Here is a 23,767-nt window from a genome sequence, read left to right as displayed (position 1 = left end):
GATTATGTGATATCTCAGATAATGTGCTTTTATAGTGCTGCTTCCTTTATTGTTGGTTCTGCTCTTTTGTCGTCAGTATCAACTTGCTAATGTAGATGTATGGGGTGGATTTATATATTTTATTAAATGGCCAGTAGGACCATGTAGCAAGTAGTGTTTGAATCTTTTAAAATTCATATTGTTTTCTTGATTTTTTTTTAAACTTGTCAAATAGAGGTTGCATATTTTTTGAGTAAGCTTTTTGCTGCCTATTTATGTGCTGAGTCTGTGAAGTGCTTGTGTGTGACTTCTGCAAACTGTCCCCACTGGACACATTTGATTAAATCATACTAACTTGACCTTTTGGCAGGCACTCTGATTCAGATGGCCTACTTAGAGCTTGTTTTGAAACTAAATCTAGAAACTACTCCATCTTCTCTCATCCTAATTGTGTTCATTAAAGTGATAGATTGTCAAGGAAGACGCAAAAAGAAAAGATTTTGCTTTCTGAAACTGTACCGGCTAAGGCAGTTATGTCCCTAAACAGAATATGGGATTACTGTCTCCCAGGGAACACATCATTTAAAAATTGGTTTAAATGTAAAACTGGTGAGATCTATTTTTTTTTCTTTTTTTTTTTTTTTTCCCCTACCTGCTGTTAACATCCAATCTGATACTCTTTGAAGTATCACAGTATCACAGATTTCTAGGTTGGAAGAGACCTCAAGATCATCGAGTCCAACCTCCGACCTAACACTAAGTACTCCACTAAACCATATCGCTAAGCTCTACATCTAAACGTCTTTTAAAGACCTCCAGGGATGGTGACTCCACCACCTCCCTGGGCAGCCCGTTCCAATGCCTAACAACCCTTTCGGTAAAGAAGTACTTCCTAACATCCAACCTAAACCTCCCCTGGCGCAACTTTAGCCCATTCCCCCTCATCCTGTCACCAGGCACGTGGGAGAATAGACCAATCCCCACCTCTTTACAGCCTCCTTTAAGGTAACTGTAGAGAGCGATAAGGTCTCCCCTGAGCCTCCTCTTCTCCAGGCTGAACAAGCCCAGCTCCCTCAGCCGCTCCTCGTAAGACTTGTTCTCCAGACCCCTCACCAGCTTGGTCGCCCTTCTCTGGACTCGCTCGAGCACCTCCATGTCCTTCTTGTAGCGAGGGGCCCAAAACTGAACACAGTACTCAAGGTGCGGCCTCACCAGAGCCGAGTACAGGGGCACAATCACTTCCCTAGACCTGCTGGCCACACTGCTTCTTATACAGGCCAGGATGCTGTTGGCCTTCTTGGCCACCTGGGCATACTGCTGGCTCATATTCAGCCGACTATCAACCAATACTCCCAGGTCCTTCTCGGCCAGGCAGCTTTCCAGCCACTCATCTCCCAGCCTGTAGCTCTGCTTGGGGTTGTTGCGCCCCAGGTGCAGGACCCGGCACTTGGCCTTGTTGAACTTCATGCAGTTGACCTCAGCCCATCGCTCCAGCCTATCCAGATCCTCCTGCAGAGCCTTCCTGCCCTCGAGCAGATCGACACACGCACTTAGCTTGGTGTCATCTGCAAACTTACTGAGGGTGCACTGGACGCCCTCATCCAGATCATCGATAAAGTCTTTCTATTGATTTAATAGGCTCAGACCCTTGCTCTCTTAGCAAATGTCATTGTATGGTCTGGGTCACAAATGGTAGTCAAGAGGCTCCTCACCTCCATAGGTGAATCTCTACTCCCTTTTTTGCCCTGATTATTCACATTGGTTGGGATTCTGGACTTATGAATCTGCTCATCCCCCCATGATACTGCTGTCCTTTGTCAGATCTTCTGGACCCCTACTTTTACAGAATTGGCTTCAACAATTTGTTATATCTGGCTACCATCTACTGGTCTGCTCAAAATAGGTCTAGCCAAGAACTGAAATTGTGGAAAATCTCAAAAAGCACAAACCAATGCTTAGGATTAATATTCAAGTAAAATTAATCCCTCAAGTCATTGAATAGGATCTCAGAAACCAGAAGTCAAGGCTCAACCTTTTCATCATCACAGCTGACAAATGGTTAAAGATGCTATGGCTCTTCTCTGGGTGCAATTTATCGGGTCATCTTAGCTTTTGGCTAGTGCTGGGCCCTTGCATATCCTCTCTGCAATGCCCACAAAGTTCCCTGGCAGCTGGGCTGTGGATGACAAGATTCTTATCAGCATTGCTGTTCCCCACAGAGTCTGTACTTGCACCTGGGAAAATCATGAAGAGTTGCAAAGAACTGGGTGTCTGTACTGCTAATGAGGTAGGGCTGTAGGTTCACATTAGGGGACTGACTGTGAAACTCAGAGTAGTTCATTTTTTTAAATCTTGTTGTGACAGTGCTTATTTTTTCCTGTGCTCTTCTGGCCCAGTAGGGAAAACTTACTGCTATCTAGGGGAGAAATGCAAGAGTAGATTCACTTGGGCCCCAGCTGAATCCTTCATTATTTGTTCACGGTCTGTAGACTGTTCAGTGCTGTGTCTCTTCACTTACAGGCATCTGTGCTTAGAGAGTCCATGCGTATGTATTTATGTATGTGTGAGTAAAGAGTACATGCGTATATCTTTTGTGCATGTCTTTCACCACACTGTTTGGAGGCTGTGTAGCATTTTGTGCAATGTTCTAATCTGAAATGTCTGAAAATGCAGTTTGGCTCAGGCATCCAGCTAGTATGGAATAATTTGGGTTTTGTATCAGTCTGCTTGGGCTATAGGTCTGGGCTCTTCTGTTTCTTGAATGGCAGTATTAGTTGGTAGAAAAAAGTACCCATTTTAAATTCCTGCTAGATTAATGAGACATCATTTAGCTATTAGAAATTCCCGTGAAATTGCATTGGTGGTCAAGGAACTGACATAGTTAAATTGCTTGCAAGCTTTAGCTCAGCGCACTGCATTTCCGTCTGACAGAAAGGAACACTGGGTCAAACCCTGCCTTCTATCCCTAGATGTAAGTGGCCATGCAGGAGGCTCAGCTCACTTCCCTCGGGGTCTCCAGACTCAGCTGAATTGCCTGGGGGGTCTCCAGACCTAATGCAGTTAAACATTTGGACAGCCTTATGTTAATGTGGGAACAAATAGAAACCTTACACAGGTAAGATGCAAACATTGTTATGTCATGACCTTTTTTTGGTGACTCTGAGTGCAGCAGACATGGTAGTTGGGGGCGTCAAAGCAAATTGGCAGAAGGGCTCAGGTGTGCTCTAGTTGTATCAGCAGACAGCCTCCAATGTTGGCTCCATTACACCTACGGTTACTGAGGACACTTTCATTTAAAGCCACCGGTGTGCATCTAATATTTCTCACAGCAGGGAAACCGGGTCTGATGGACAGAAGCAGCAAGTATCAGCCATAGTCAGGTTAATACTCAGCTAAATGCAAATGGGAGGCAAACAAGTAAAACAGTCAGAACAAATTTTCTGCTGGATCAGGCTGGTGATCCTCCAGTAAGTTCAGTGGAGCCACATTAATTTGTGCAAACTGTGGTTCTCATTCATTTAGTAAGATTTTTAAAAAGAATTCCAAGCATCTGAAAAAATAAGTATTAGTCTTTTCTCTCACAGTGGCTATGCTCATTGAGTTGTACATAAGTACAGCATTGATTCTTTCAAGGATACCACCAGTGCAAGATGTGGCTTTGTGTATGATTGGAGGCAAGAATATACCATGGCATCAGGCCAGTTGGTAAAGCTTTTGTTGACTTCAATGTTAACCATTTCTGAAGATGAAGTGAAGGAAAAATGAAGTCACCAGGTCCAAAGGTTTTTAAAAGAGAGGTTAGAAAAAAGGGGACTGAAGGAATTAGAGCCCAGTTCAAAAAAGACAGAAGCCAGGGGTCAGTTCTGGCTTTTAGGGCCAGCTTCCAGAATCTGTATGAATTAAGGATTTGAAAACTTGAAAACTTTGCCCTGTTGATGTCAACAGCAATATTTCTATGACTTTCAGCAGAGCTAAATTTTCACCCCAGATTTTCTGGTAAATCTTTAATATAAATGTCACGTTGATGTTGGTGTATGTTGGGACCTTATTCACTTTACCATGCTGAAATAGATAATACTTATTCTTACTTTGAAGGCATTGAGCTGAAATTTGGCACATAAATAAAATGCTGTGTTTTTATAGCAGAATGTCCTCCTTACCAGATTTATAGTATTGCTGACTGCAGAGGTCTCTGTGCAATACTTATTTTAGCATTCTATTTTTAGATCCTGTTTGTTTCAAAATCTAGGTCAGCTTGCTTGGCAAACTGATAAGAAGGATATGCTGTAAGACTAGAAGGTGTCAGTCTTACAGATGATAAAGACATTGCCTTTTTCAGTCTGGTGATACCAGTTTTATTTCTGGATTAGAAACTTCTGAAAGCTTTTAGAATTTTATTTTTATATCATAAAATATTGAAAATAATGTTTCCAGAGGAATTTACTTCTATGAAAGAATTGAGCCAGTGAAGAGGACAATTGGAAAGACCAGACTCTCAAGGAATTTATGGCTGTAAATGCAAACAATCTGTGGAAGAGAGAAAAGACTTTACATATCACAATATTCACGGAATTATCATCTTTCACTTTTCCTTACTCCTACCATATATGACCTACAATAAAAGGAACAGTAAGAAAAAGGAAAAACCTATTTTGTCAAAGTATTAGCCAAAGTTGCTGTAAGACTTGCTGAGTGCTCCAAAAGCTTTGCAGATCAGGAGGAACTGCATTGTTCAGTAAACCAAATTCTACCAACTGATTTAAAGGAACCAAAACTACTTCAGTAATAGTTGTATTTATTCAAATCAGGTAAGATTGGGTGTTGTCTCAATAAAGAACATCCTTTTCCTTGAGGTTAGAATTTTCTTTCATCCAAACAAATATTTTGCTTTAGACAAACCCATGCCAATGGGCACAATGCAAATTTGTTTGCAAAGAGATTTCTTTTTGGGGAGAAAGGATTAATTCTAATCCCAAGTATAATTTAGAGATGCATTTTTGAGCTAAGTTTTTTTTTTTTTTTTAAGTTCTCTTTGGATGTGACTGTTCTCTCATAGCTTCTTGGTTGGAAGTAGCTTGGTTGAGCTGCTTATTTCTCATAGAAAGGTTTTTAATTGACTGTGCAGGATTTGTTTATTCTCTGTAGTATTCTACTTTACTTTTTCCTTTCAGGTTTTTATGGATCAACAGATGTTCATAAAACAGAATATTTCTTTCTAAGTGTTCTCTCTGCTCCTGTAACTCTTCCCCACTTGAACTCAACATCCTCTCTGTAACATAACAGTCATTTGCAGAAACCAACTGTGTTGTCAAATGAGGCATAAGCAGGAAGAGCAGATGAGCAGTAAAGAAGCATAGATCACATTTTCATGCAAATATACTACTAATAAGCTAACAGCCCTTCTCTTGAAAATAAACATGCTAGTTAGTGGAATTAGCATCTAAATGAAACCTTTTTTCTAACTTTTCTAGGAGGTGTCATTTGCTTTTTAACGCTACCCCGTTACATATAATTTCATTTGTTATAGGTACTTCAGCTAAAGTGGCTGATGAACCTATGGATCTGTCTATACTATCTTTCCTTCTATGCTATCTTTCTTTCTTTCTTTCTTTCTATACTATCATTTTTAAGATTATAACCTGCCATCACAGGAGAATTCAAATTGAAAGGGGACTCAGGTGTTCTCTATTTTCTCCTCCTCAGTCAGCTATGAGACCAGACCAGGTTACTGAGGACTTTATTCAGCCTGGTCTTGTAAACCAATATGGAGACCACACAGCTTCCCTGGGCCAGCTGTTCCACTGCTTGAGTGTCCTTGAAGTGAAGAAGCTTCTCCTTTCATAAAAGGTCTGTTTTAGTTTGTCTCTCACCATGCACCACTGTGAAAAGCCTGGCTCTGTCCCGATAATGTTACCTGGAAGGATGCTGTTAGGTCCTGCCAAAGTGTTCTCTTCTCCAGCTCAAGTAAGCCAAGTTTCTTCAGCCTCTCCTTGTAGGGCAAATGCTCCAGTCTTGAACATCTTGGTTGGCCCCCACTGAATTCACTCAAATTTATTGGAGTGTTACGTGTGCTTGGGGCCCAAAACATAATTACTGTCTACAGCTCGTATTTTACAAAAATAAAATTTCACTCCTGTTTCAGTGTTCTTGACTACACCTGTATAGCTCAGAATTCATCTACTCTAAGAACTAGTACTACAGCTATTATTAGATAGAAAAGGTGTTTGTTGTTTGTTTGATTTTAATACATATTGGATTTTCATTTGAGCTATGTGAAAATCATAATCTTGCTGGGTTCCAGTCTAAACAGCTGGTCCATCCATACCAGACAGGTAAAAACCTTAGTGAACTTCATATCAGATAAGATAATATAATTAGAGCATAAATCTAGTGTCAAGAAAGGAAATACAACACATTTGCTCCCATCTGTTCATAAAGAAATCCGGCTATATCCTACTCCAGGGTATTTTCTTTCAGTGCCATTAAAAATTATCATTATTGATCTTCATCAAATCTAACTGAAACTGATGGAAGGACTTGATTCAGTCTGAATCTGCTCTGAGAAAGTTACTCACTGAGCTGCCTGGAAAAAGAAGTAGTTTAACAGGGAGACAGAAAGAGTCTCTGATTCTGTTTTTCTTTCTCATCTTCCTTGTCCTTATATCTTGTAGTTATGCCTGATCACCTTAAGAGCTGCAGGTGCTATGGGAAAGTTCAGCAGAGTGCAGTGAAGCAGTTCAAAGAATGCCAACCTTTGCATATTCCTTGCTTTCTGCATCTCCCGCTGCTAGCTCCCACTCTCTGTAGTTTTTTAATTCCTGTATGTACAAGGAACTAGTTCTATTTTCCTGTTTGTGACTAGGATGTTTTTGGAAAGTGAATATCCCAAACTGATAAGAATCTGTTACAATAATAATACTCAAATTAATTGCAGTTTGTTGGTCTGGAACTTTTTCAGTTGTTCCCTGAATTATTAGAAGTGAAGCAGCAGCTTGAATTTCTACTTTGATTTAAAAGAACCTGTAAAGAAATAGGAAGGTAGAAATTCCTATTAGTGCCTCCAGTGTTGTATTCCACCTTTGCTGATCAGACATACATGAAAGTCCTTCAAATAGCCTTTGAAGATAGGACTGAAGCAACTGATATATTCACTTCTTCCCCATGAAAATGACCTTTTGCAGGGGCTGAGACATTTCCATTAGTGGATATTTTTCCAGCAAGCTATTTCTTCTTTTCTTATTTATTTATGTATTTTTATTTAATATTGCTTAAAGGCTAACTTCTCGTGTACTTTGAAGTTCAGATGGAAATGAAAACACGTTTTCGGTATCTCCTTAAAATCATTCAAAAACTTGGAGGTAAATGGTGCCTAATGATCTTCTCTCCTGGAAACTCCCCAGGCTCTTGTATATGAGCCTCCTCCCTCCAATAGGGACAAAATATCAAAACTTATACATTAAGAAGGTTGTTTTCTTTTTCATTTTTTTAAATTTTTTTTTCCTCCTCTGGTGACAGCCAGAATTAAGTATTATTAAAGGAAATCTTATTTTGCTTATTATGGTCTGAATAATAACTACATCATTTAATCTGAAAGCAGTTTGCAGAATGGGCAAGATTGGGAGCTAGTCACTGACAAACTTTGCATTGGTAATTAACCTTTTACGGTACAGAAGCCAGCTTCTGCTCCCAGACTGTAGGCTTCTGGCAGAGTCGCTAAGGAAAGGCTTGTTGAGTGCTAGGAGGCAGCATGGAGCCAGTTCTGATGCTATCCCATCCTGAGAGATGGTTCGTTCACTTCAAATGATTTAGTTCAGTCTAAGACCTTTGTGCGTGACTGTGTAACTGGGTCACATATGCCGGTAGGTACGTCATTGTGGGAAATGAGTTGTACAAAGATTATGAGGTATCCTCAAGGCTGTAAGTAGTCTATAGAAATGCTATTCAGAGGAATTAATGTCAATGCAAGTACCTGGTCGAAAGTACTCACCACCTTATTCAGTAAAGGCGAACGTATTTTCTTCATTTGACAGTTTTTCAAGTCAAAAAGGGAGTTTCCTTAAAAGTTGGAATTTTTTGTTGTCATTTCAAAATGATATAGATGTTTTTAGATAAGCACTTCTTGATTAACATCACTTCTTGATTAACGTCATCTGTATTGTATTGACACAAGTGCAAGCAAACTGTAAGGTTTCCCATATACCCCATCAGCTGCACTTCCCTGTTGTCCAGCCTTTAATTAACTGAATATCAAAGAACTGATGCTAACTCTCACCATCCTGAACTGTAACCCACCAGTTCAGGCATGTGCATAAATCCTCTGCTTTACCATTACGAAATCAACTTTGGAATGTAGTATTCATTATTATAGAAATGCTATATTCTACTATTCTACAATTCTACCATTTAAAAATAATAATAAAAAATAAATAAAATTTTAATAGTATTATTCCAAACACAGCGGTTCTCATTAACCATAGGTCATTCACACTTTTTCAATTCCAGGACAGGCTGTGATGTTGGAGGATGTGCCCTTGGGATATGCTGCCAGATGAATATTGCCTTTTAGACTTTTCTCACTGCTGTGTTCAGAGGGCAAGTTTGATCAACGTATGGTATGAAAGGTGGCTTAAAATATTAATTTGGTTCAGATCAAGAAGGATGACTGCCTTAAAAAATGATGCTGCTTCACACAACTTTCTGAACAATATTTTGCACCCATAAACCTGTCACTCCTTTTCAGTGATAATGCTCATTTCTCTGTTCAAGAGCCAAGATGATAATTTGGTTATGAAGTTATATTTGGGTGTTTTGTTTTTGCTATGGAACGTTAATGTATTTATGCAAAAATTCTTGATTGCTTGAATAAATATTCTCCTGAGGAAATAAACTTTGATCTTAATCTTCACATTTAGCTTTGCAATGCCCTTGGCAATATGCATCTATGTGCATTTTTCATTCATTGCTTTATAATTGGATATTTCATTGAGAATTCTGTGCATCTGCAATCCATTCCTTATAGGTGCACCTTGCAAAGTTAATATTTTATCTATTTCATAATTACTCAAAGGTTAGCAAGTCCTATCTGCAGCAAAGCAAAACTGGAATTGTGAGCATACGCCAATATTTTTTTTTTCCTACAGATAAATGAACTATAAGAACTACTTACTTTTAGGCACATCTACTGTGCACCTAAACCACACGTCATGTCTTGAACGTAAGTGGTGGCAGATGTAGCTGAATGCTGATCATGTGTGAAAATCCCTGAGTGTAATGTAGGAAACAAAAATACTTAAGGAGAAATACACTTGCTGCCAATGTTAGAACAATGTATCTGCATCCCTCTCTTCTTAACCTTTACAGAAGACCTTTAGTGAGAGATCTCAGTGCAACTATCTTAAGACATGTTGTACTGTTTGTTTACACTGGATGCCTGTACTTCTGGCATACTCTCTAGGCTGAACTTCGGTGTCTGTTTTCCTTTGTCTCCCCAAAGGACCGTGTTTAAAGAGTTTATTAACAGCCCTTATTTTGTTAACAAACAATGCTGCTTGATATTCTTGTAGGGTTTATGACAGAAGCCAGTGGAGTGGAGTATGGAGGCTGCAGTTTTAGCCATTAGAACATGCTCTCTTGTAATGTCACTGGTAGGCTGCGGGGCTGGGTGTTTTCTGTTCTCATTTTCTCTGTCTTCCTGCCATATGTTCATAGTATCTTTTATTATTTAGGCATTGGAACGTGTTACCCAGGGAAGTGATGGAGTCACCATCCCTGGGGTGTTTAAGGAAAGGTTGGACGTGGTGCTTAGGGACATGGTCTAGTGAGTGACATTGGTGGTAGGGTGAGGGTTGGACCAGATGGTCTTGGAGGTCTTTTCCAACCTTTATGATTCTATGATTTGTTGTTAACGCTATATATACCAGTCAATATGCAGGATGTGCTTATGCTCTATGTACTCTGATATTATATCTATCATCACAGGAGCCTGCCTGGTCATGTGTCAGGAGAGAGATGAGTCGTCATAACTTTTGGTTCTTCTCAGCCTTGGAACTGGTACAGAAGGGTTTGGGAGTCCAATGGACCAGGACATGGCCTGAGGGAGTGCAAGGAGTGTTTGAGGGTGCAGGAATTGCTGGGATGGTGATGAACTACTGTGTAGAGAAGGTGGTGTTCAGTCTGACAGAGCAACTTATGTATACTGTCTATGCACAATGATCCTTGAACGAGCTATCCTTAGGTGAACTACAGCACTGAAAGGAAACTGGTTCAACCAGCCCAAAAATAGGGTCTAAACACAAACTAATATACATAAAATGTACATGATCAAAGAAGATCAGGGCATGGAATGAAATGAAGAGAGTTGTTATGACAAGGTAGATGTACCTTTTATCTTCAAGGACTTAGAGTTTTTGTGCCTCTGTCAACAGATGAGAGGAATCTTTTTCTTATTTGTCTCAGTTGCTTAAAATTTGCATCTGATCTATGGTTTGACTTTAACTTCCAGACACTGCTTGTCACTATGACGAAGCCTGCCAGAGTAGAAGCCCCCTTTCATGCCTAATATTCTCTTCCTGAGTGTGCACTCTTCATTGTTGTGTTACTTGATTATATTCTTCTGATTAACATTTTCTGCTTAGCACTTGTGAGGTATTTGCTATAATCCTTGGATTATGTCTTTGACTTTTTTTTTCTTCTTATCCATCTTTTTAACATCCTTCAAAAAGAATGGATTTTATGTAGTCTTCCTATATCATCTTCAACAAAAATGTTGTACTGATTTACTATGTTTTTGCATAGGGATTAGAAGCTAGTAGAGCTTTAATCTTTTCCCTAAAACAGGAAGGGAAGTGGAGGCTGCGTGCTGGTCAGTGCAGCCTCTCTTTATGTACAGTCCACCCTGAGAATTATTTATAACTTTGAAATCCTTAAGGGAAAGAGACTGTGGATGCACAGCGTCCCTAGAAAATCTGAGATGCTCTATGCAAGGTTCAGGCCAAGGATTTCAGCTCCCACCTGGAATTCTCACACCACAGACACCTTTTCAAGATTTTATAGTAGGGACTTGCCTGAATTTTTTTTTCTTCAACCAGAAGAGTTGCAGAAGATTAAATAAATGTCCTGCCTAGTTTCCTGTTTTCCTACATCCTTCTCCTGACAAACAGAGCTGGAGTAATGGGAATCATAGAGCAGTGTTAGATCAATGATATACTCTTTTTTCACAAATGAAAAGTAAGGTGAAACGTCCACAGAGCTGGAACTATTCAGTGGGTTAAACATGCAGTGGAGAAACTTAAATGGCTAAGTGCAAGAAGGTTAAGCTTTCTAAGCACTCCTGAAGATCAATTTACCAGACACCTGCTGCTGTTTGCTTTCTGTTTTGTGGAAGTAGGTCAGGAAGCAACTAATGGACGTCTCACATGCTTGGCATTTATTATTTTTAGTCATTTTTTTTCCTTTTATTGATGGTTTTTACACACTGATGATGTTGAAAGCTGCCCTGAAGATATTTGCGTTCAAATAAGTCAAAGTCTGGCTATCCAGGAGGAAAGTCAGGTCATATAAAAGTCAAGATGTCCCCACACAATGAGACAGTTTGCTCTATGAAATAAGCCAATAACCCATTTGCTTGACAGATTGAAATGACAGATAAAATGCCTGAGGCATAGTCCTATTATATGAGTTCATCAGACTGCAGGCATAAATGGCTTTCCTTTATACCTATATTTGCCTTCAGGATGCTTTGGTTTTCTTGAGCTGTGAAAGTTGATGTGGGGATATTTATGTATCATTAGTTCTAAGGTAAAGGTGAGAACTGCAGGAAGGGTCCACAGCCATGCTACGTTAGAGTGACAGCGATACTGGCTAATTGGTTCCTTTAGGAATCTTACAGATGGGTTGAACACACATGATGTGTGAGCAAACACAGAAAAAATGACTGCAAAGCAGATCCACTTGGATACAACATATTAGCTGCAGAACAAAGCAGAACTGATGTAAAACTAGAAAATCAGGTATTGATCAAAACTCAGAAAACCTCCTTGTTCATGCTAGGAACCGATGTTGTAGAACTCCTCTGCAATAGATGTGGGCAAGGTAGAGAAAGCCTAGGTGGTTGTGTGCCAATGACTGCAGCAAAGTTTTCTTGTGATGAGAGTTCTTGACTTCCATTCAAAGCATTGGCAAAAGCTTAAGTTTTTTAGCTTACGTAAGTAGACAATTAGACCTTTTATATTTAGCTCATTCTCAGTGAGTACCTCTGGGATATAGCAATGTCATTTCTTCTTATCTGCATTAGCATGTGATAACAACCTCATTTGGTATGCATGAAAATAATGGTACAATTTGCCCATCATTCAGCAGACTAAAGATTGAGGAAAGATGTTTGAAAATTCCCCCCAAAAAAGCATGAAGAGATAAATTCAGTGCACCCAAAACACCAGCTATTTTTTCTAATATATTCAGACTGCATTGATGTCAGCAATGCTATGGGATACTTAAAGAATGTCCTAAGATATAAATAAAAATAATAATAATCATAAAAAACAACCTAAAGTGTTTATGTAGATAACCAAATTCTTTGTTGGTTGAAATGGCATCCACATCGTGGGTGAGTGGAATTGCTCTGTGCATTTTGCTACATCAGAATCTGGAATTGAACAGCATCGTGTCCTGACTGATTTTTAAACAGAAGTTTTACAATGGCAGTCTGAAATAATCTCATTTGTGGCCAGATGAATGCAGGCTTCCCTACTGATCTGTCTCCTGGAGGCTCATTTTTAGTTTTAGCAGTCTGGTGTATTCATACAAAGACTACAGTAGGATTCTTTCTGCTTTCATCTTAATGTCAGAAAAAGAAAAGTCAATGCATCAGGAGCTCTTTGAAGTAATTTTGGTGGTTTGAAAGAATGTTATTCATTGTCTGTGTCAATCATATTAACACTTCCAATTATGCTCCTTGTCAGTGGGGACAAACAACAACTTTTACCTGAGAGTCTCTGCTGTTGTGGAAGAGGATTGTAGATTTTTTCCTGCCATGGGGATTTTTTTTTTTAACATGTCATTTCTGCCAATCTAAGATGGAAATGTGATTTTAGCGTCCATGGTCTCCATTTTGGGTGCAGACCTATTCCAGTATTAACCCTTCTACTTCTCTGAATAGCCATTAATCAGATTATATTAAACAACCTTAGATTTTAAATTGGAAAAAATGTAGGTTTCTGATACTTAATAACTAATAACTGTTGTAATAAATCGCCGAATTAAGGTGCATCCCCTAAGTTATTAAGTAATCCTTATTGTTAGCAGTACTTTTTCTACACAGCCATGAAAGCTTGATAAAGGATTAAAGATCAATCATGACCATGTGAGCACATGATGATATATTTCTATTTTTAATTCTTTCAGGCTACATTTTGGCAACTGCATAATGCTAGCAAAGGACATAACCAGAATTACAGATACCTTTAGACAGTAAGAAAAGCAGTGCAATAACCTTTGTAAAAATTGCTCTTCAGGGGAAAATGTGACTTTAGTCACTTGTAGAAAATGTGGTCTTTTTTTCCTTTTTGGTCACTACAGTGCCATTAAGAAAGGGAGTTGAGCAGTTTTGTAGGAAATAAGAGACAGTGCAAAGACAACAAGAATATCTTTGTTGAGAAAGACGCTTCCCAAAGCTACAAAGAGAGATGGTTGAAGAATGAGGGTGATTTCAAAATATCTGAATTCTCCTGGGGTGCCTTGGCTTACATGCGTTTACTCCCGGCTTGAAGGTGGCGTCGTCTTCAGGAACAGAAGCCACATTTGTTGCTGTCCTGTTGCCAGATGGCTACATGTCCTGGGTTGGCTTTGAACCTGTCAAAATATGTAAGGGTGATTTCATGTGAAAAACTAGATCAGATGAGATACTCGCCATGCGGTTTTCTTCTGGACTATCTAGTTATTTAAGCTTTATGGCAAAGCTGTAATGTAATGTAGCAGCTACTGACCAGATTTAGGATTTTATGTAGTATGCACTTGTGCACTGTTCTAACAGAACATAGAATAAAGAGATGAAAACAAGACACAAGTTGTGTTGTGCCTGGACACGCCACATAAGCCTTCAGTAAAAATAGGCACTGGAGCTCCTTTGCCAGTGTTACAGAAAGGCAAACGATCTGCAGACATAAACTGAAGAGACAGGCTGATGTTTACGGTTTCTTGCTTCACACTTGAGCAGGTCCAGAGAAGCTCCTGGGAATTACTTCAGCAGCCTGAGGCTCCCTGGCTGCTTCTGAACAGAGAGATCTGATGAGCTCTTCAGGGGAAGAATGAGGTGAAAACCATTCCGATCCGTCCATGGGCAGTCTGGTCCTATTCAGTTCTAGAGGTAGCAAGCCTTGTGTGAAGAGTATCATCCAGTGCTTTTTCTGAAGTCATTCTCACAGACTCTACAACAGAGTCTACAACTTTACAGCTTGGCCAGACTGTAGACACTGCTTTTCAAAGGTCATTCGAATGGACTTACAGTGCTGTAATGCTGTACCAGAGCACTTGCTGATGTGCAGCATATCACAGATGCTGCTGCGCTGCTAGTATTGGGTAGGTGCTCTTCAGTTTATGGCTCCATTCCCAGCATGAATTCCTGGGCATTTTTAGGCATGCCACTCTCAGAATCAGCAAAACGTAGACAATATTGTGACCTTGCTTGATGTGGAAGGAGAAGACACAAATCCATATATAACCAGCATGTGCTTGTTGTTGTTGATGGGAGGAGGCAGTTACTGGGGAAGAAATTGCGCGCACAGTTTTATGAGACCATTGTATTCCTGCACTGAAAGCAAGGCTCTGTCCTCAGATGAGAAATAATTGGTAATTCAGATTTTCACAGCACGTAGTTAAATGAATATCTCTTGTCCATGCAAGGGATGGTAACCTAGAACATCTCAGTCAACTCGGATCTTTCTGCAAGCTGCTACAAGCACTTTCTGCTGAGAAGAAAAACGTCTGAACAAACAGCATCAGAAAGTCACTGAAAACAGGCAAACTATATGTATATTATTAATCTTGAGCAGAGAAATTTCTTCAGCACTTTTTAATAAAATGTCTATACTGTCCCACTGTGTGTGATATCTCCTTTTGTTCTGGAAGGAAGGTTCTGAATATTAGGATTAATATTAGTCTTAATATTAGGATAGAAACATTCACTAGTTATTACTCTCATTTTGAACATGTATTTAAGTCATTATCTGAAGTTGGTTTTTGTCAGTTAAATTATATTAGATTCTCATTAAGAGACTGATTCTGTGGAGCCTGAGTTCCTGCAGTGATGCCCTCAGCACATTAGGGACATATCTCAGCACTGAGCAGGAACAAACTCTTAACTTTTGAAGAGTTTTTTTATTTGGCTTCAAGAGAGTTTAGAAAGGCTTTGGCTGATTCTGTGTAGGACTCAGGGATGAGTGTGTTTATGAAATCAGAAGAAAAACAGAAGAGAAATGAAGCCCTGGAAATTGTAGACGCCTTCTCTTAAAATCCAATTATCTGCTGGGAAACAAGAAGCAAGAAGAGAATAATTGAATGGGACAGTACAGAAAATCTGTCTTTGTGGTGCATCGAGCAGGACATATTTCAGCTGCCTGGCTGTTACACAAGCATCGTTATTTATCTGTTGGTAACTTGCTTCTGACATTATCACTAAATTGGTACTACAGCCTGTTGTCCATCATTCGTGTTCATTTGAAGATGCAGAATCTAATACTTGGCCTCTTTTACTTGGCTAGTACAGCAAACCAAACAACCTTAAGTTGTCTTGGAAAATAATTCAGCTCCCAGAAATTAAACATGTATTGTCAAAATCTGTTTAATCATCTAGAGTTTTCTTCTCAAAACAAAATACCTCTTAAATGGAATTACCTTTAAATGCCAACTTCATTTTGATCAGTAAAGTCCTGGCTGAGAAGCAGAGTGGCCAGTGCTGGCCTACTGTTGTGAAGGGTGTTTTGAGGAAGGAGATGTTCAGAGTCTGAGAGACCTAAGGAAATGGCCACTGTCAGAAGGCAGAGAAGATGAAGCTGGAGCAGTCTACACCTATCGTAGGCCTAGTGTTGGCAACTTATTTCCAGAGAAAAGTAGAATTTGAGGCCAGACTGTGACCAGCTGCCGTTTCTGTCCCAAGTCTCCTTTCGGAGAAAGACAACTATAAGCTTTTCTTGTCCTCCCTGTTGCCACCAGCTCCTGGGATATTGCAGGTGTGTGGGTATTTCTGGAAGTAAGTTTTATTATGTTTTGCAGTTTCCGTCAAAGCATACTGCACGGAACCTTATTTTATTATGGTAGGTTCATGGTGGTTGATTATCTAGATATTAAAATGTGAAACAAAATATTGGCGTGTAGTATAGTTGGCAATGCTGACTTTTAATATTATAATAATTAAAGCTATTGCTGTCATCTCATTAGTGATGGCTGGAAAACTGAGGGACAGGAATTGTCAACAATTTCAGCAAGGGTTATGTTTTTTTCTTTTTTCTTTTTAATTGTTGTGCTCATCTTGACCTGTGCTCCAGCTGCATGTGTAAAGAGAGATTTGGAGAGATATGATACTGGCAGTGGTGTGGGAAGGAATTATAGTCAGGTGGTGGATACACTTGTTACATCCTCCTTGCCATTTCAGTAAAAAAAAGAAAACGCACAGATGGAAAATAAATTGGCAGTAGGTTGGTTAAGCAAAATATTGGTAACAGATCTTCAGTCTGATAAAAGATGTAGCATAAATAGTACATAAATCTTTGCATTACTAGTAATGTGACATTTTAAAACATATATTTTAAAGGAAGCCCAGTGAGCTAACCCTGCCTCGAACAGATTCAATAATACACAAGTTTCCTGTCCTCTTATCTGTTTAGTTAACTGGATTTGACTGTGAAAAATGGTTTTGCTTTGAAGAGTGCTTTAAAACAAAATCTAGTAAGCAGAATTTAGTTCGTATGAGGTATGCAGTTCTGAATACAAATCATCAATTTCTTAAGCGTGAGTGGACTTTTTTGTAGTATATATCTTTGGTGTGCTTATTACGGATTCTGGTGTGCTCAAGGTTTAAACCACAGTATTAAGTATGTGTTATAAAGAAGGAAAGGTATGTGTTATAAAGAAGGAAGTGCTGGGTAGAGTTAGAAAAAAACTAAACTTCATGTGTTTGTTTAAATTTTGATATGGGAAGTTTGATTCTTTTTTCATTGTGATCTGATGGTGCAGAAAGCAAAAAATAGCTGCTGATCACACTGGGCAGACCCCAGTCTGACACTCTGGAGAGCTCTTTTGGGAGATATATAACAGGGGAGTCCTAGTGGCTCCAAAACTCCAGAAAATAAACATTTTCATAAATGCAGCATATCTAGTTAGTATCACAGCAGCACCTAGGATTTCATCTGTTTTTCTCTTCTATTTTTTTCCTCTTTCTTTTTTCAAAAGTAAGTGAAGTTGAATAACAGAGGGAGTCATAGCATACCATATATGTCTTTCCTTCTAAAAATGTAAATTATCGTTATCAAGGGGCAATAATAAATACATATTACCATACAGTGTTTTATAATATGGTACTGTGCTTTGGTGAACCCCCAGTGGCACATCACCTCTGAGCAATGGCAATATGCATCTCAAAAAACCTCCCTTGGTGAGCAAGAGTCTGCAAGATATGGCACTCAGATTTAATGCAGAATCTCATCACCAAAGATAAAATGATTTTATGAAGGACAAAAAGTCTATTGGGGTTTGCTGGTGTATTTACATTTCCGTCTGGAATATAAATTGTGCTGAAGAGTGTGTTCGTGCAGTTCTTTATGAATCTGCCAATGCTGAGCTCCTATCAGGCCAAGCAGCAGTTGACTCATGTGACCCTGGAGGAAAAATTGCTCAGAAGCTTAGTGTATTTTTAATGCTCAGTCAGGGATTACATCTGTGCCAGCACCAGCCCGGAGTCTTGGCTGCCTTATCAAAAGCAGAGATACTGGAGGGTTTCTTTTTCTTTTGGTAGATTTTCCTGTTAAAGGTGTTAAAGATCCTTGGATCACATTGAAAGAAGGAACAAAGCCACTACAGAAAAGGAAAATGCTTTTACTTCTGGGACATGTAAACGGCTTATGAGATGCACATGCACAGAGTTCGATATATGTACTGCAGGAAGGGAGTGTGTAATCCAGGTAGAGAGCAGAAAACCAGTTGGAATGACATCAGAAACACAGGGCTTAATAGAACGAAAAATATTGTTTTGTAAAGCCTTAGTACAAACCAAAGTACAACTGTTTATATGTATTACCCACTGTAAACACGGGAATAATCTGGCTGGGGTGACTTAATGGAAAACATAACTGCTTGAAATTCAGATAAATCAGTCTAGCATGTAAAAATGGAGGGGGTAGGGGGAAAAAACTTTTGGGGTTGACTAGAATGTTGGGTGGCATAGTAAAATTATCATTGTAATTGGACAGCATGAATACACAGCTGCAATTCCACATAGACACAAATGGACCTTCTGAATAGAAAATTAGAGAAACACTGGAACTTTTGAAATCATTCCTCAGTAAGGCCTGGGAGCCCAGGAAAGTGCTTTTGCAACAGTGACTGCGATCACTTATGCTCTAGCTGAGAAGGAGGTTGATGGAAACAGTAAACATTTTAACGATCACAGTGGTGAAAGCTCCACATATTTAAATTAGTAGCATTAACGTGCAGATTTTAGAGTGTATTTAGAGACCTAAGTAAGGACAGTGTGCTCCTGGAGCTTCTACATGCATGCATTCTTGCATATGCTAACAGGAATGTAGCAGATTCCCTCGTGTTGGGAATGCTCTGATCTCCACCCTGAAATCCCACCCTGGAGCCTCAGTACAATGACTGAGACAGACAGCTGGATTATTCAATTTTAATAACAAATACCAACTTGTCTCTATTTTCAGCTCCCTTGTAAGGGATGTCCTGGTTTTCTATGGGAATATTTGCTGCTATTCTTACTCATTTACAAAATCAGTTTTGAACACATTTGTCAGTTTACATCTGGATACTAGGAATTGTCACTTACATTGTTTGATAGCCTCTTATTGGGAGGCTTGAATCCTTGAAACTTCTAGGCAGTAGAGTAACGAAATGTGATAGCGAGCATTTCATTTCTAGCCTGAATGATAAGGTGGCATTCCTGTGAACCTGTGGGCATTTTTTTTTTCCTTAAATATTTCTCATGAAGAAATCCTACCTCCGTATAACAGTTGCACAACACGAGGGCTTCAGTCAGGAGAAAAAAAAATCGTGGTTCTCTTTTTATCCCATTAAGCTACCTCTTCACATCTCCAGTTATGGTTTACTTCAGAACCAACTGGCAACAAACCCATTCTTCTTTTGTTGGTGTTTCTGAGCAGCTGTGTGTTGGCTGCAAAGAAGCATGTGTATGTATACTCCTCTTTACAGCCAAAACACGGTTTTGCTTAAGCAGTCTGACACTTATCTACTTTGTATTTTGACACCACTGGCAGTCTACGAAATGTTTACTCTGTATGTTCTTGTGCATCATCTTGGACGGATAAGTAATACTTTATAAGTGCTGATGTTGTCTCACAGTAACAGATTTCTTCTAGTCCCATAGTTCTTGCAGTAGTACCAAATACAAAGTTCTCTGCTCTTTTCTTATTCATTTTTTTTTCTTTGAATCTTACAGCAGAATAAATTTGAAGTCTATTTGGTTGAATTTTACATTGCAGCTGAACACACTATTTTTTTTGCCACTCTTGTGTACTCTCAGCTGGCATCAGTGACATTTCACCCTGTTCTGTTTGGTTACTTTTCCACTTCAAATACTTAAAATCTTTTAAAAACTAAAGGTTTGGTTTGTTCATCTGTGAGAACTCAGCGATGACACTGTTTTGCTTTATTTATCTGTTTTAATTTGAAGATACAGACGAGACATGTCTTTACCTTGTTAAGATGCAGTCTTAACGGAGGTAGCTTATAGTTTGTATGCTATGTGTATAGGTTCAGTGTGCATGCAGAATCTTTTTGCCCATTGGGAGAACTTCTTTGGAATATTTGAAATCTGTTTTGGTATTTATGGATTTGTTTTGTTTCTCCTAACTGCGTGTGAAAAAATAAAAATTAACAGTTTAGTTTGTCACAGTTGACTCCAGGACAAAGGTGTTCCATTTATGATGGATCTGTGCAGTTACTGTCACCTAATGAATTCAAATGTAAAGCATTCACAGAGAATTTCAAGCAGCACCAGCTCTAATTGCCTTGTTAATCTTACAGAATGATGTCCTTTTCTAACTTTTGTTTAGAGTCAGTCAGCATAAAAACATTCTTCCTGCTGAAAAAACTTCATAGGCAAAGTTCAAGTGAGCAATTAGTGATTGCATCTGTTTTTGAGTTATTTTCTCAGCTTGTGGTAGTTCAGTTAATAACCTTTTAAAATTCTGAAGTATATCCCCAGGCAGCTGTAGTTCTGTTTCCCAAATCTACTGCGATGTTCAAAGTGCTCGCCTTTCTGGGACCATCTGTTTCTCTTCTCCAAAGACTCTGTAAAATCCTTGGCAACCCCTTGAATGAATCTCATGCTTCCTAACATGGAAGAGTATCGAATGAATGCACAAACTGAAAAATTATGGGAAGAGTCTAATTGATATTAAAGCTGGTTTGCATTCAGTGACCATTGAAAGAATAAATGTTATGCCTCAAAGCACCTCAGTGAAGCATTATGTACATTTATCAGCAGAGCACATAAAAATCCGTGCCAAAAATACCAGCAAACTTCCTAAAACTGGCATGGCATTAACAAGGATCTATCTTAATTCTGAATGAGGACATAAAATACCCAAATGGCATCAAGACTACATGTTTCTTAAATTATTCCATAAGTGTATCTAGGGAGTCAATCAAAAGTTTTCATTCTAATATCCCTAGATAGGAACTAGGAGCTCTTGGATATGAGTCTTTGTGTTGTGTGCTGTTTGTCTTAATACTGAAGATTGTCCTAGATGTTGCCTACATATTGGTATTGTCAGTCATGGCTTTCTGGATGTATCTAAAAGTTGAAGTTGAATACGATAAATCAAAAAGATAAATTAATATACTGACATAAATCCACAAAATAGTGGCAAGAAACTGTGGTCCTGGTTAAAAGAAATTAGACAGCTATTAAAGACTTTGAAAAGCTGTGTCATTTTTGTAAATACACAAAAATTAAAGCATTTGGAATTATTCACCTTACCCAAGTTTCTTCCTCTGTGTTCCAGACAGCTGGTGAGCAAATGCTTTCACTGAGAGGGTCAACTCTGCAACTATGCAGAGGAGCTGTGCCTATACAGAGTTACTCAACATTTTTACAGTTTTAAAAATATGCTGTCATTTCTGTTGCTACCTTGAATTTTGTTAGGAAAAGAAGGGCTCTCGGGCCAGCTTTTTTTTTTTTTTTTTTTTTTTTTCACAGAGATTATCAAACTTTGGCTGTGTACTCACTAAGTTGTGCAAAGAGCATTTCTCCTGTCTCCAGGAAGCTGAAAGCCATTCCTGCACCGCATCTGCGATTCTTAGGCATCCAGTTATTTCTAAATCCCTGAATCATATTTTATGCTTTTGATCAGTTGTTTCTTGCCTAAACCCACCATGACCACATGGAAGAATAGAGAACACATTCCTGTTGTTTGACCTACTGTAAATCTGTGCTGATGATTATTTCATCCCAGCATGTCTCTTCACCTGCGCTGAGTCTTGGAAACACGAGGGTGAGGCAGGTATTGCATCCTCAGTGTCAAATGTTTGGCTGAGATGCTGAGTGCTAGGCACCTAAATCACTGACAAGGCTGATATCCTGGGCTCTCTAGCTATCTATCATTCATGGCTCCTCCACTGGGGCTCGCATAGGCTATTGATCCAAGTAGTTGCCTGAATATGCTTGTCTGTTCATTGATTATCTAGGGAACATAAGGAGACTAGAACTTAATTTATCCCTAGACAATGGAATTATTTCCCTTATGCAACTATGGCATATGGCATAGTATGATGGAAACACACCTCAATGTCTATGCTTTTTAACTTGTCAATTTGCAGTCTCTGTAGACTAACTCAAACTAGCCTCAAACTGGCTGCTCCATTAGCCTGAATTTATATACATATATATACACATAAAAATGTATAAAATATGTAAGTATATAAACATAATTTTGCAGTTTTTAATAATAGATTCTTATGTGTTAGAACAATTTCTTACAAATCTGTAACAATTGCTTGTATAACCAGAGGTCAGTTATGTGGTGGGGTGTCCTGGCCCAGGTCCCTACCTCCATATGTTCAGACAGTGCTTCTCAAAAATGCTCTGCTTTCCATCCAGGAATGCAGCCAGATCCTTTGTATTGAAGTGTCTGTCTCAGACTGCAAATACCCTATGGTGAGCCTTGCACAAGTGTGCACCTGATTGAATATGCGTTCCCACTGATGATATAATTTGGCTTTGAATTTGTGCAAACAGCTACCTTGTACGTCCTGTTCCTCTGTGTTTCCGTGCTCGCTCAGGTATGAAATTGCTACATACCGCTCAGGGAGTGTGCTTATTTTTAATAACAACCAACCTTTCCTTATCATCAGTGCTCTGTATCTGGGACAACATACTACTCATTCTTCCATTGGCAAACATTGTTCTGTAGATTTTGCTACATCTAACTGGTAAACAGTGACATCAATATGTGAAAGAGCTCCTTCAGGCACAGACTCTATCCAGCCTACCTTCCTGTAGCTCATATGAACCCTTGCATTGTCAGCTAGTGTGACTTACACCTTTCATTCAGTACAATCTTTCTTCCTTTTATCATTTTGAAAAAAAATACATAATAATAAACCTTATTTAAACAGTAAAACGTTATTGTATTGTTAGACATATACTGGATGAAAAAAAAAAGATTCCTTGGCACATACCATCTCTTAAAGATGCGATATCTTTCTCACCATATGCTTGCTCCCTTCTTTGTTCCTGGCATTGAAGGCGGGATGCCCCTCCCAACTCTTACATTCCTTACAAGTCTTCCTTCCTGATCACATATTTAACAGAAGTGCAATTTTGGGAAAAGAGATCAGTACGTCTGTCATGGTCACTCTCCTCTCACCCATTCATCTCATTCATTTGATTGATAAAGTTGTTAGAAAATGCAAATGTACCCAAGAGGATGCTTCCTCTTTCTTGGTGACTTAGAGCTCTACGTTGTCAGAAGTTTTTATAAAATCAAATATCTTAAGGAGTTCTCACTGTACCTTCATCTTATCAGCCACACAGGTTTCACAGACCGAAGATGATAGCACTAGCATTTGGCATGCTTATCCCAGTTATCTCCTCTCTACTTGTTATCACTTTGGCAACCTGGGGAAATTATGTGAGTGTTGGTCTTCCTTTGGGAAAGAAGAAGCAGGTTAAAAGAGTGACTCTAGCAGGTGAAGTTGAGCCCTTGGTACTTTGAATCTCATTCTTTGTTTCATAGCAAAGAACCTGAAGTTATTGTAAAGGAAACTGTGCCCTATTGTGCTCACTCACCAGATAAGAGACAAACCAAGAACTATATGTATCTTCATCCCTTGAACAATCTCTGTGCATTGGTATCCTATTTCAAGAGATAGGGGAGTTTTCCTCTGTAGGTGCAATCCTGCAATTGCATTCAAGAAAATGAATGCCCGCACACAGATGCAGACTCTCTGAAATCAACCCACTATGGTGAAGGATGTATATTACTGTTACAGGCTATGCAGTGTGAGAGACTTGGGAAAGAAACGTGACTTAGAACACAGAATT

At 39.0% G+C, this 23,767-nt stretch overlaps 1 long non-coding RNA gene across 3 annotated transcripts in view; it reads left to right on the top strand.

The window, feature by feature from the left end:
* The window catches only part of LOC136791468 (uncharacterized), a 151,961-nt gene that overhangs the window by 50,956 nt on the left and 77,238 nt on the right, over window positions 1–23,767 (top strand). For 2 of the 3 annotated variants that reach the window (XR_010833630.1, XR_010833629.1), the window contains exon 6: window positions 8,482–9,276. The exons of the other annotated variant lie outside the window; for it this stretch is intronic. This is a non-coding gene — a long non-coding RNA (uncharacterized lncRNA). Of the gene's footprint in view, window positions 1–8,481; window positions 9,277–23,767 lie in introns of those variants that run through there. 3 annotated transcript variants of the gene reach the window in all.

Source organism: Anser cygnoides, chromosome 9 (assembly GCF_040182565.1).
Source record: "Anser cygnoides isolate HZ-2024a breed goose chromosome 9, Taihu_goose_T2T_genome, whole genome shotgun sequence".
In the NCBI taxonomy this organism is placed as follows: Eukaryota; Metazoa; Chordata; class Aves; order Anseriformes; family Anatidae; genus Anser; species Anser cygnoides.
Note: the sequence above shows the minus strand (reverse complement) of the source record. Positions and strands in the feature narration are given on the sequence as shown.